This window comes from Psammomys obesus, unplaced genomic scaffold, assembly GCF_907164565.1.
Source record: "Psammomys obesus unplaced genomic scaffold, mPsaObe1.curated_primary_1811, whole genome shotgun sequence".
Lineage (NCBI taxonomy): Eukaryota > Metazoa > Chordata > Mammalia > Rodentia > Muridae > Psammomys > Psammomys obesus.
This window is the reverse complement of record NW_026594184.1, coordinates 177,633-191,126: the sequence shown is the minus strand read 5'-3', so window position 1 is coordinate 191,126 and position 13,494 is coordinate 177,633.

Sequence of the window (13,494 nt, the reverse complement as noted above, 5' to 3'; positions counted from 1 at the left end):
CACACACACACACACACACACACACACACACACACACACACACACACCAGTGAGAGTCCAAAGGGCTACTGGGTTCGACTTGTTTTAGGAAGCTTCTACAGTAGGAAGTTTCCACATGGCTTTTCCAAAGGTCTTTAGTGTTAGTTTTTCTGCCTAATACACCCTCTTCTAACCTGCTGGTCACAGTGAAGACAAGAGAGTAGGAGAAGGACTTGTTGGCAAGGTGTTTGGCTGAAGTGGGAGGGAGATAATCAAAGATAATGGGTGGGAGGTAAATACAATAAAAATACATTATATACAATTATGAAATGATCAAAGAAAAAATATTTTTAAACAATCATCATATGCCGATGCCCCCAATACTGAAGGCATAAAGGAATCAAAGCACTAAATTGTGTCTGTCAAATTTTTACAATTAATGGGTATAACATTTGAAAAATGGAGGAAGAGAGTTTATATTTATAAACGCTTACCAACTGCTAAAATACAAGTTTACCTAGTAATATCAAGTACTCTGGAAGCACATACCTATCTATCATAATGAGTTCCCTGAATAGTCAAACCCAGTATACATTTGGATTCACAGTTGTGTGTGTGTTTGTGTGTGTAAGAGAGAGAGAGAGACAGTGAAAGAGAGAGAGAGAGAGATGTCCTATGGGAGAATGCAAATTTTCTTCATAGAAGATTACAAGACAAAGCTGTAGGGTTTCAGCTAAGCCCTTTAATGTGCTGACATAATTAAAGGATTGATCAAAAGAACCAATACTTTAGCCCATTGCTTCTCTTCCATTAAACAATCACTATAAAATAGTTTAACCAGTAGGCAATGTAGTTTTTACTTGATAGCCGATACCGAGTGAGATAGACATTGTTCCCTCTGCTATAAAGTAACACTATTTAAACTCTTTTTTGTTGTTGTTGTTTGTTGCTTACTACATAGTTTAGAAAGCTTCCACAATAAGAAATTTCCATATGACTTTTGTCAAACGTCAGTTATCTCTGTCATTATTTCTTCTTCTACCCTACTCTCCTATTCCCCATTCCAGTTAAGCCTTCCTGTTCTATTTGCCTTTCTCCCTTCATACCACTTTACATTTATTACCATCCCCTTGAAATTCTCCACTCTCATGTCCCTTTAATAGTTTTTGGACTTCTGCGGTACTCCAATTTAAACACTTGTCTAATCATTCAAAGACAGCTAGCATCCACACAAATGAGAAAATGCAGTGTTTGTCTTTCTGAGTCTGAGTTACATGACTCAGAATGAAAATTTCTAGATGCATCCATTTACCTGCGTGTTTTACTTTTCTTTACAATTTAATAATATTCTTTTATATATTTGTACCACATTTTTGTTATAATACATTAGCTGATAGATACCTAGGCTCTTTACATCTCCTAGATATATTGACATCCTGGGTATGTGCATGTTGAGTGCAGCTGCTCTTAGAAGCCAGACGCATTGGACCTTTTAGAGCTTGAGTTATAGGCTGTTGTAAACTTAAATTTACCTAAACTAAATTTACTTACAAACTTTAAAAAAAACTTAAAATGAATGCTGGGAATCAAACTTCAGTCCTATGCAAGAGCAGTATGTGATCTTAATATCTGGGGTACCCTACCAGCGCCAATGTGTCTGTTTATGCATTAATTATATGTTCTTTAATACTGTGTCTCTGTAGTATAACTTGATAATCAGGGAGAGTGATAAATCTAGCAGTGTTTTCATTTTTCAGGATTATGTTGGCTATCCTAGGACTTCCATATGAATAGTGACATTTTTCATTCAAGTTCTGTGAAAATTTTCATTGGAATTTTGATGGGGTTGTATGGAATATGTAGATTGCTTTTGATAAGATGGCCATTTCACAATATCAATCCATAAGCACATGACATCTTTCCATCTTCTAGTATCTGTTTCTTTTCCTTTTTTAAGTGTCTTAATGTTTTTATTATACAAGTCTTTCACTTCCTTGGTTAGATGTAGTTCAAGATAATTCATTTTTGAGGCTATTATGAATAGGTTTGTTTCCCTATTTTCTTTCTCAATTTTTGCCGTTGCTACAGAGGATGGCTATTTTTATGTTAATTTTGTACTATGCAACTTAGCTGAATGGGTTTATTAGCTGTATGAGTTTTCTTTTCAGCCTTTAAGATCTTTTATGCATAGAATCATATCATCTGCAGTTAAGGATGTTTGAATTCTTTTTCTATTTATATCTATTTTATCTCTTCTTGTTCTGTTGTTCTAGCGAAGACTTCAAGTTCTATATTGAACAGGAGTCAAGAGTGGGCATCCTTGTCTTGTTTCGGATATTAGTGGAAAAACTTGCAGGCTTATTTACTTATTTATTTATTTATTTATTCAGTTTCTGGTCAGTATAATGTTGGCTTTTACTTGTTTATTGCCTTTATTAATTTGAGATACATCTCTTGCATTCTGATACTCACTAGGACTTTTTTATTTGTATTAATTACAGTTTATTCACTTTGTATCCCAGCTGTAGCCCCCTCCCCCACCCCCTCCCAATCCCATCCTTCCTCCCTCTTCTTTTCCTATGCCCCCCCCCCAGTTCAATGATAGGGTAGGTCCTTATCATGAACAGATACTGTATTTTTATCAAAATCCTTTTCTGCATCTAATAAGATGATCATGTGGTTTCTGTCCTTGAGTCTATTCCTATGACAGATTACATTTACTAACCTACATATGTTGAATCATACCTGCATCTCTGAGATGAACCCCACTTGATCATAAGGTATGCTTTTTTATGCTTTTAAATTTATTTCACAAGTATTCTATTGAGAATATTTGTGTCTGTGTTCATCACAGAGATTGGCCTATAATTTTTGGATCTTTATATGGCTTTGGTATTCAGTTATTAGTAGTTTCATAAACAATTTGGAAATGTTCCTTCCAATTCTATTTTAAGAGATTATTTGAAAGTGTTCTTTGGTGTTCTTTGAAGGTCTGGTAGAGTTATGTCCTGAGTCCATCTGCTCCTGGACTATATTTTTTTAACAGTTGGGGGATTTTTAATGACTGCCTCAACTTAATTCCTTATTATAGATCTCTTTAATTATTTACTATTTGTAAATTTAAGTTTGGAAGTTATATGCATCTAAAAATTCATCTATTTCTTTTAGGTTTTCTACATTTCTGGGATATAAAGGAGTTTTTGTTTGCTTGCTTGTTTTTGAGACAGAAATTCCGTGTAGCCTTGGCTTTACCTGGACTTCATTTGTAGACCAGGCTGAACTTGAACTCAGAGATTTTCCTTCCCCAGGTGCTGAGATTACAGGTGTGCACCACTGCAGCTAGCTGAATATAAGTTTTTAAAATGTATCCTACGGATCTCTGAATTTTCCTACTCTTTGATGAATTCTCTCCTTTTTAATTATCCCTACTCCTATTACTTTATGCTTCCTCTTTTACTTAACTTAGTTAAATCTTTGCTAAATGTTAATATTTTCTAAGAAACAATTTTTGTTTCATTGATTCTATTTTTTCTACTTCTATTTCATCCATGATTTTTTTATTTTTTAAAAATTTTACTTTTATATTGATTACAGTTCATTCACTTTGTATACCAGCTGTAACTCCCTCCCTTATTCCTTTGCAACCCCACCTGCACTCCTTCATCTTCTCCCATGCCCCTCTCCAAGTCCATTGATAGAGGAGGTCCTCCTGCACTTCCATCTGATGCTAGCCTATCAGGTGTCATCAGGACTGGCTGCATTGTGTTCCTCTGTGACCTGGTAAGGCTGTTCCCCCCTTCAGAGGGAGGTGATCAAAGAGTCAGCCACTGAGTTCATGTCAGAGACAGTTCCTGTTCCCCAAAGGGAACCCACGTGGATACTGAACTGCTACAGGCTACATCAGAGCAGGGGTTCTAGGTTATATCAATGAATGGTCCTTGGTTGGAGTATCAGTCTCAGAAAAGACACATGTGCCCAGATTTCTTGGTTCTGTTGTTCTCCTTGTTGAGCTCCTGTCCCCTCCCGGTGTTACACTTTTCCCCTTCTTTCATAAGATTCCCAGCACTCCACCCAAAGTTTGGTTATGAGTCTCAGTATCTGCTTTAATACACTGCTAGGTAGAGTCTTTCAAAAGCTCTCTGTTGTAAGCTTCTGTCCTGTTATCTGTTTTCTCCTTCTTCCAATGTCCATCCCATTTTTCTTTCTGGGTGAGGTTTGATCATCTCACCCATGTCCTCCTTCTTGCTTAACTTCTTTAGGTGTACAGATTTTGGTATGTTTATCCAATATTTTATGTCTAATATCCACTTATAAGTGACTATACCATGTGTGTCTTTCTGCTTCTGGGATACCTCAATCAGGATGATCTTTTCTAGATGCCACCATTTGCCCACAAATTTCATGACTTCTTTGTTTTTATTTGCTGAGCAGTATCCCATTGTGTAAATATACCACAATTTCTGTATCCATTTCTCAGATGAGGTTGTTTCCAGTTTCTAGCTTCCAGTTTCTAGCTTCCAGTTTCTAGTTTCCAGTTTCTATTATGAATAAAGCTGTTACAAACATGGTTGAGTAAATGTCCTTGTTGTATACTTGAGCATCTTTTGGATATATGCTTAGGAGTGGTATAGCTGGATCTTGAGGAAGCACTATTCCTAATTTTCTGAGAAAGTGTCAGATTGATTTCCAAAGTGGTTGTACAAGTTTACATTGCCATCAGTTATGGAGTAAGGTTCCCCTTTCTCCACATCCTCTCCAGCATGTATTGTCACTTGAGTTTTTGATCTTGGCGATTCTGATGGGTGTAAAGTGAAATCTCAGGGTGCTTTTGATTTGCATTTCCCTGATGACTAATGACGTTGAGTATTTCTTTAAATGTTTTTCTGCAATTCATTATTCCTCAAATGTGAGTTCTCTGTTTAGGTCTGTACCCCATTATTTAATTGGGTTACTTGATTTGTTGTTATTAAACTTATTAAATTCTTTGTATATTCTGGATATATACTGAGGCTTGCTTTGTGACCAACTATATGGTCTATTTTGCAGAAGGTTCCATGAGGTGCTGAAAAGAAGATACACTCTTTTTCATTTTTGTGAAAATTTCTGTAGACATCTATCAAGTCCATATGTTTTACGATGACTGTAAGTACCATTATTTCCCTATTTACTTCTGTCTAATTAGATTTCTTGGTGAGAGTAGAGAATTCTCCCACTATTAAGGTATTGGGATCGATGTGTGATTTCAGCTTTAATAATGTTTCATTTACAAGTGTAGGTGCTCTTGTATTTGGGGCATATTCAGAATTGTGATGTCCTTCTGTTGGATTTTTCCTTTGATGAGAATAATGTGCCCTTCCTCATCTTTTTTTTTTAAATTTTTTTATTAATTACACTTTATTCATTTTGTATCCCCCCATAAGCCCCTCCCTCCTCCCCTCCTGATCCCACCCTCCCTCCCCTTTCTGCATGCATGCCACTCCCCAAGTCCACTGATAGGGGAGGTTCTCCTCTTCTTTCTGATCTTAGTCTATCAGTTCTCATCAAAAGTGGCTGCATTGTCCTCTACTGTGGCCTGATAAGGCTGCTCCCCCCTCAGGGGGAAGTGATCAACGAGCATGCCAATCAGATTATGTCAGAGGCAGTCCCTCTTCCCATTACTATGTAACCCACTTGGACACTGAACTGCCATGGGCTACATCTGTGCAGGGGTTCCAGGTCATCTCCACGAATAGTCCTTGGTTGGAGTATGATCTTCTGGGAAGTTCCCTGTGTTCAAATTATCTTGTTCTGTTGCTCTCCTTGTGGAGTTCCTGTCCCCTCCAGCTCTTACTATTTCCCACTTCTTACATAAAATTCCATTCACTCTGCCCATCAGTTGGCCATCAGGCTCAGCATCTGCTTTGACAGTCTATACTGGAGAAGCTTTCAGAGGCCCTCTGTGGCAGGTTCCAAGGTTGTTTCCTGTTTTCTTCTTCTGGCTTTCAGAGGCCCTCTGTAGCAGGTTCCAAGGTTGTTTCCTGTTTTCTTTTTCTTCTGATGTCCATCCTCTTTGCCTTTCAGGATGGGGATTGAACATTTTAGTTAGGGGCCTCTCTTTTGCTTAGTTTGTTTAGATGTACAGATTTTAGTGGGTTTATTCTACATTGTATGTTTATATGAGTGAGTATATACCATGCGTGTCTTTTTGCTTCTGGGACAACTCACTAAGGATGATCCTTTCCAGGTCCCACCATTTACCTGCAAATTTCATGATTTCCTTATTTTTCATTGCTGAGTAATACTCCATTGTATAGATGTACCACAGTTTCTGCATCCATTCTTCAGTTGGGAAAGAATCATCACCAACCCTTTATCTGACAGAGGACTAATATCCAATATATATAAAGAACTAAAAAAGCTGAAAAGCAACAAACCAAGTAATCCAATTAAAAAATGGGGAACAGAGCTAAACAGAGAATTCTCGACAGAGGAATATCAAATGGCAGAGAAACACTTAAAGAAATGCTCATCCTCATTAGCCATCAGGGAAATGCAAATCAAAACGACCCTGAGATATCACCTTACACCCATCAGAATGGCCAAGATGAAAAACTCAAGGGACAACACATGCTGGAGAGGTTGTGGAGAAAGGGGAACCCTTCTCCACTGCTGGTGGGAATGTAAACTGGTACAACCACTCTGGAAATCAATCTGGCGCTTTCTCAGACAACTAGGAATAGCGCTTCCTCAAGATCCAGCCATACCACTCCTAGGCATATACCCAAAAGAGGCGCAAGTACACAAAAAGGACATTTGCTCAACCATGTTTGTAGCAGCTTTATTTGTAATAGCCAGAAGCTGGAAACAACCCAGATGCCCCTTCCTCATCTTTTTTGATTAATTCTGGTTGAAAGTCTATTTTATTAGATAATAGGACAGCTACTCCAGCTTGTTTTCTGGGTCCATTTGCTTGAAAAAACATTTTTTCCAGGCCTTATACCTTTCTGAGGTAGTGTTTATCTTTGTTGCAGAAGTGTGTTTCTTGAATGCAGCAGAATGTTGGATCCTGTTTTTGCAACCATTCTGTTAGTCTGTGTCTTTTTACTGAAGAGTTGATTCCATTGATGTTGATAGATAATAGTGACCAATGAATGTTAGTTTATTTTATTGTGGCATTGATGTTGTTATTGTATTTCATTGCTTGTTTTCTTTTAATTTTTTTTTTTTTGTTGTTGTGAAGTTACCTATATCCTATGTTTTCTTGGTTATAGTTTTTTGTTGTTGTTGTTGTATAGGAGTTTTCCTTCTAGTATCTACTGTTGGGCTGAGTTGCTGTGTAGAAATTGTTTAAGTTTTGTTTTGTCATGGAATATTTTGTTTTCTCCATCTGTATTGATTGAATGCTTTGCTAGGTATAGCAGTCTGGGTTGGCATCTGTGGTTCCTTAAAGTCTGCATGACATCTCTCCAGGCTCTTCTGGTTTTCATAGTTTCAGTCGAGAAGTCCGGTGTGATTCTGATAGGTCTACCTTTATATGTTAATTAGCCTTTTTCTCTTGCTGCTTTTAATATTTTTTCTTTGTTCTGTAGATTTAGTGTTTTCACTATGATGTGACATGAGGAGTTTCTTTTCTTGTCTAGTCTATTTGGTGGACTGTAGGCCTCTTGAATGTTTATGGACATCTCTTTCTTTAAGTTGGGAAAATTTTGTCTATGATTTTCTTGAAAATATTTTCTGTACCTTGGAGCTTAGAATCTTCTTTTTCATCTATTCCTACTATTTTTAGATTGTGTCTTTTCATGGCTTCCTTGATTTCTTGGTTGTCTCTGATATCAACTAAGTGGCTGGCTCTTTAATCACCTCCCCCTGATGGGGGAGCAACTTGCCAGGCTACAAAGGAAGACAATGCAGCCAGTCCTGATGAGACCTGTTAAGCTAGGGTCAGATGGAAGGGAAGGAGGACCTCCCCTATCAGTGGACTGGAGAGGGGCATGGGAGGAGATGAACAAAGGAGGGTAGGATGGGGAGAGAATGAGGGAAGGAGCTACAGCTGGGATACAAATGAATAAACTGAAATTAATATATAAAAATAAAAATTTAATTAAAAATTTTAAAAGAAGTTTAACAATCATAAAACAAACAAACAAAACAAAAGAAAATCCAATAGTACTTTTTAAGGTGGAGAATGGAATAGAGGTGGCTGTGGTCTCTCTATAGAAGGACTCATAAGTATGGGTTAGCATTAAGTGTAAGCATTTAATATGTATACATAACACTGATCACATACAAGGCAACAGAATTGCTCAGAAGAAATGTGCAAGTTGCCTATAAGGGTGGATCAAAGCAATAGTCAGCAATGACTTCAAGACTCGTGAAGACACCAAGACCCTCCAGCAAAGATAACTGTGTACAAAGATGTCAAATCCCCACTGTTGCATTTGTATATTCTTACTTCTGCCTTTTATTTCTTATACAATTGAAAGTGAAATACACTTTCAAGAATGATAATAAAAAGGAAAGTTTTCTTTTGTTTTTCTATGCTTTGACTATGTATTTTTCAGTGCCCATAATTCAAAATTTAGGGGTTTTCTAATGGTATTCTAGAACCTTCCCAGTTTCTGATATATATCTCATTTATTATGTGTATAAGTGTTTTGTCTACATGAATGCAAGTATAGTGTGTGTGTGTGTGTGTGTGTGTGTGTGTGTGTGTGTGTGTGCTTGGTGCTCACAGAGGCTAAAATAGGGCTCTGGATACTCCAGAACTGGAGTTACAGATGGTTGGAAGCTGGCATAAGGGTGCTCAGAACCAAATTACATCCTCTGCAAAATCAGCAACTGCTATTAATACTGATCCATCTCCAGGCCACATTCTTATATATTTTTTTAGATTTTATTTTATTTTTCATTATAATATATTTACATTCTTTCCACCTAAACCTTTCAACACATGACAGCCCCCCCCACTCACAAACACACAAAGAGACATTTAAGGTCTCTTTTTCATTAATTGTTTTTGTATCTATATTTCTCTAAATACTTAAATATAGCATATTTAGTCTGTATAATGTTACTTGCATGTATGTTTTCAGGGCTGACCATTTGGTATTGGATAAACAGTTGGCGTACTCTGTGGTGAGGACTACTTCTCCCACTTTCACCACTCCTTAGTTGCTTGTAATTCTTTGTGTCGGGTTAAGTCCTCCAGGGATTTTTCCTCATCCATATTAGCATGTCTATTGCTGTTCTTGTTCAGCTCATGTTTAGGCAATCATGTTGGTGAGACATTAGGGATGTAGTTTTTGACATTACTGGGAGACAGAATCTTACAGCAAACTCCCTGTCCTTCAAGCTCTTACCTGTTAATATACACTTTTAAAAACTTCTCATTGACTTTTACTGAGTAATCTAATTTCTCTGCTTTTTCTTCCATCCCTAATTCTTTTATTTTCTACATGACCCATTCTGTTGGTGAGGATTTTCACTGTGATTTTTGACATTTTGATATTTTATTTCCAGCATATTTTCAACATGGCTTTTGTTCAACAGTTCTTTTTGTTAAATTATGTTTTTGGATATTGGGTTGACCTCTGCATTTCATTCATGTCTTTGAGTTGTTTGAACATAGTTGTAACTATTATTTATTGTTCTCTGCCTGGAAGTTTTACCAGGTCACTTACATTTAGGTGTCATTATTATGTAATTGTCATTTTGTGGAAGAGACATGCTGTCTTGTCTTTTCGTGTGTGTTTATTTTTCCCTTGTTCTGGGACTTGCCTATCTTGAATATTTCTTGAGTTTTTTTCTTTCTTCATTTATGCCTTTCTTTTTAAACTTCTCTTTCTCCTTTAGTTTGGAAATGTATAATGTTCAGGAGAAGGATGGAGATGCTAATTTTCCTCTGTGGGGCCTGCAAAAGAAGCTTTGGAGTGGTAGGTCCAAGTAGGCTAAGTTAGATCCTCTTCTTTCTGAAGGAGGCTTGCGTTGGTTATATTTCTGGAACAAAATTCCTAGGAGCTGTAGGTGGGCATAGTGCAGAAGCCCATGATCCTTGCCTGAAGTGTGGATTCTGGATGTCTAGGTAGACCTAAGCAGGGAAGGCTTTGGTTTCTTCCCTAGTGTAAGAGGTACCTGGACAATGTGGGTGAGCCTAAGCAGGGAAAGCCTGGTACCCTTCTTGCTACAGGAGATATGTAGCCTGGGATCTTGAAGCAAAAATCCTGGGAGCTACAGCTAATCTTGGTACAGGAGGCAGTGACTGGTACCTGTAAAATGAGTCTCAGGAAGCATAGAAGGACTTCAACTGGGGTAGTAGTATGCAGGAAGCCATTCAGGTTGGTCTACTGGTAAGGGTGCTTCCCAAGGAGGTATGGTTAGGTCCAAGAAAGGGAAGTAAGGTCTCCTACTTTCTGCTGAGAGTGTTACTTCTTATACCTGAAACCAAAGCACTCAGGAGGCTGAGGCAGGAGAATCACTAGTTTGAGGCCAGTCTGATCTACATAGTGAATTTAAGTACAGATATTGATATGTTACAAGACCTTGTCTCAAAAAGAAAACATAAAACAAAGAGTGGTGAAAACAGACATTCTTGCAATGTTTTTAGGTTAGAGATTATCCTGTCTCAAAATTAAATATGGTGCTAACTGTAATAAAACAAAATTAAAAGGTTATTGAAACTGCTCCCAAAGCAAAGAGGGAAACTAACAGAAAAAAAAATTCCCAAACTAATTTTTTAATAAAATCATTGTTGTTTAAAAGGATATCCAAGTCCTCTGTACACTTACAAGTGAAAGAGAGTGTGGTTTCATCCAGACCAATGGTCTGTGGCTTGATACATAAATCCAGACTGGCAGTGTGCAGGCTCCATTGGTGAGTCTTAGAATTATAGATTGATGCTGAGTGGCAGTGGTCTTGAAGCCAGACATAATCAAAGAGCATTACAGTGCTAGCATATTGTAGTTCTAGGGAAGAGATCAGATTTAACAAATACTTTTTTAGGAAAACTAAACAACAAAAGTCAAAACCATTTTATTTCTAAAGACTTTTATTGACAAACAAGTAAGGGTAACAAAGGAGAGCCCCTTGTCAATTGTTTAAAATAATATATAATTTCTTTGATAGAAATGGTATGCTTTTTGCATATAGAACACATGAAAAGTTCAGCTATATATCTAAATAGGAAACGGTGCACATAAGCTGTTTTTGAACTCTTCTAGCAATACTTTTGTTATGTTGAAGTTATAAAAAATTAGAATCAACAGAGGTGACTTTCCTATAGAACACTTTACTTATTTAGACAAAGTAAAAATGAAGTAAAATTTACATAAGCAACAAAACTATAATATGTCCAGAAATAAAATGTAGAGACGCTATATGAAGAAATTTGTAAGACTATTCTAGAAGACTTAAAGATAACCAACCTGTAGAAATACCATGTTAACAGGTAAAGAATCTCAAAACCGGAAAGACATAAACTCCTCTAGAAATTAATGTAAAATTTCATGTAATGCTAATCTGTATGTTAGATATTTTATACATTAGAAAAGATAATTCTAAAACTCATATTGAAAACTGATAAAGTAACAATTTTGAAAAAGATGGTATGAAATACCGGCTATAAAAGTACATCATAAAATTTAGTTTTAAATATATTACTATAGAATAGATCAAGAAAAAAGTGACATTCCCAACAAGACCCATAAATACATGGAAATATAGTACATGAAAAAGGTGTCATTATATAACAGCATAAGAAAGACTGACTTCTCTATAAATGACATTGGAAAAACTTTGCGGGAACAAAGGTTCTTTTTTATTTTTTCTTTTTTTTTTGTGTGTGTGTGTATATGTGCATACACATGTGAGGGTCAAAGGACAACTCACAGTGGTTACTTGTCTCTATCCACCATGTGGAGTCAGGGTGGATGGATATCCAGCCCAAACCATTGGGCTTGCTGGCAAGCACCTGTGCCTGCTGAGCTGTCTCACTATTGCCATGCAACTATTTTTTATTATTAATTACAGCTTATTCACTTTGTATCCCAGCTGTAGCCCCCTCACCCATCCCATCCCAATCCCAACCTCACTCCCTCTTCTTCTTATACCTCTCCCTAAGTCCAATTTTAGGGGAGGTCCTCCCCTCCTTCCGTGCAGGAGTCCTAGGTTATCTCCATGCTTGGTCCTTGTTTGGAGTATCTGTCTCACAAAAGAATCCTGTACCCAGGTTTTTTGGTTCTATTGTTCTCCTTATGGAGCTCCTGTTCCCTCCAGGTCTTTCTGTCTTCTCCTTCCTTCATAAGATTCCCTGTACTCTTCCCAAAGTTTGGCTATAAGTATCAGTATCTGCTTTGATATCCTACGGGGTAGAGTCTTTAAGAGACCCTCTGTGGTAGGCACTTGTCCTGTTCTCTGTTTTCTCCCTCTTCCGGTGTCCATGCTGTTTGCCTATCTGAGTTAGGATTGATCATCTTACTCAAGGTCCTCTTTCTTGCTTAGCTTCTTTAAGTGTATAGATTTTAGTATGTTTATCCTATATTATATGTCTAATATCCACTTATAAGTGAGTATATACCATGTGTTTCTTTCTGCTTTTGGATACCTCACTCAGGATGATCTTTTCTAGATCTCACCATTTGCCCACAAATTTCATGATTTCCTTGTTTTTAATTGCTGAGTAGTATCACATTGTGTAAATGTACCACAATTTCTGTATCCATTCCTCAGTTGAGGGGCATCTGGGTTGTTTCCAGGTTCTGGCTATTATGAATAAAGCTGCTACAAACATGGTTGAGCAAATGTCCTTGTTGTATACTTGAGCAACTTTTGGACATATATATATATATATATATATATATATATATATATATATATCTTTTGGACACACACACACACACACACACACACACATGAATGGTATAACTGGATCTTGATTAAGCACTATTCCTAATTTTCTGAGAAAGTGTCAGATTGATCTCCAAAGTGGTTGTAAAAGTTTACATTCCCATCAGCAATGGAGTAGGGTTCCCCTTTCTTCATATCCTCTCCAGGATGTTCTGTCACTTTAGTTTTTGATCTTTGCCATTCTGATGGGTGTAAAGTGAAATCTCAGGGTGGTTTTGATTTGCAGTTCCCTGATGACTAAGGACGTTGAACATTTCTTTACGTGTTTCTCTACCATTCAATGTTTCTCTCTTGAGAAATATCAGAAAATTCTTAATATTATCTAAGCAGTCAATTTCTGATAGGCTAAAACATATGCAAAGAAAACTTAAAATATCTGAAGAAAGAAATTGCAAAAGATACCAGAAAAATGGAAGGATTCCCCCCCCCCATGTTCATGGATTGGTAAACTAAATATTGTTTGAAAATGACCACTGTAACAAAACCAATTTATATATTCAATAAAATTCCAATCAGAATTCCACAACATTCTTTATGTAAACAGGAAAAAAATCATAAAATTAATATAGAATCATGAAAGATTCCAGATAACCAAAGCAATCCTGAGCAAAAAGAACAATACTGGAGGGATTAGAT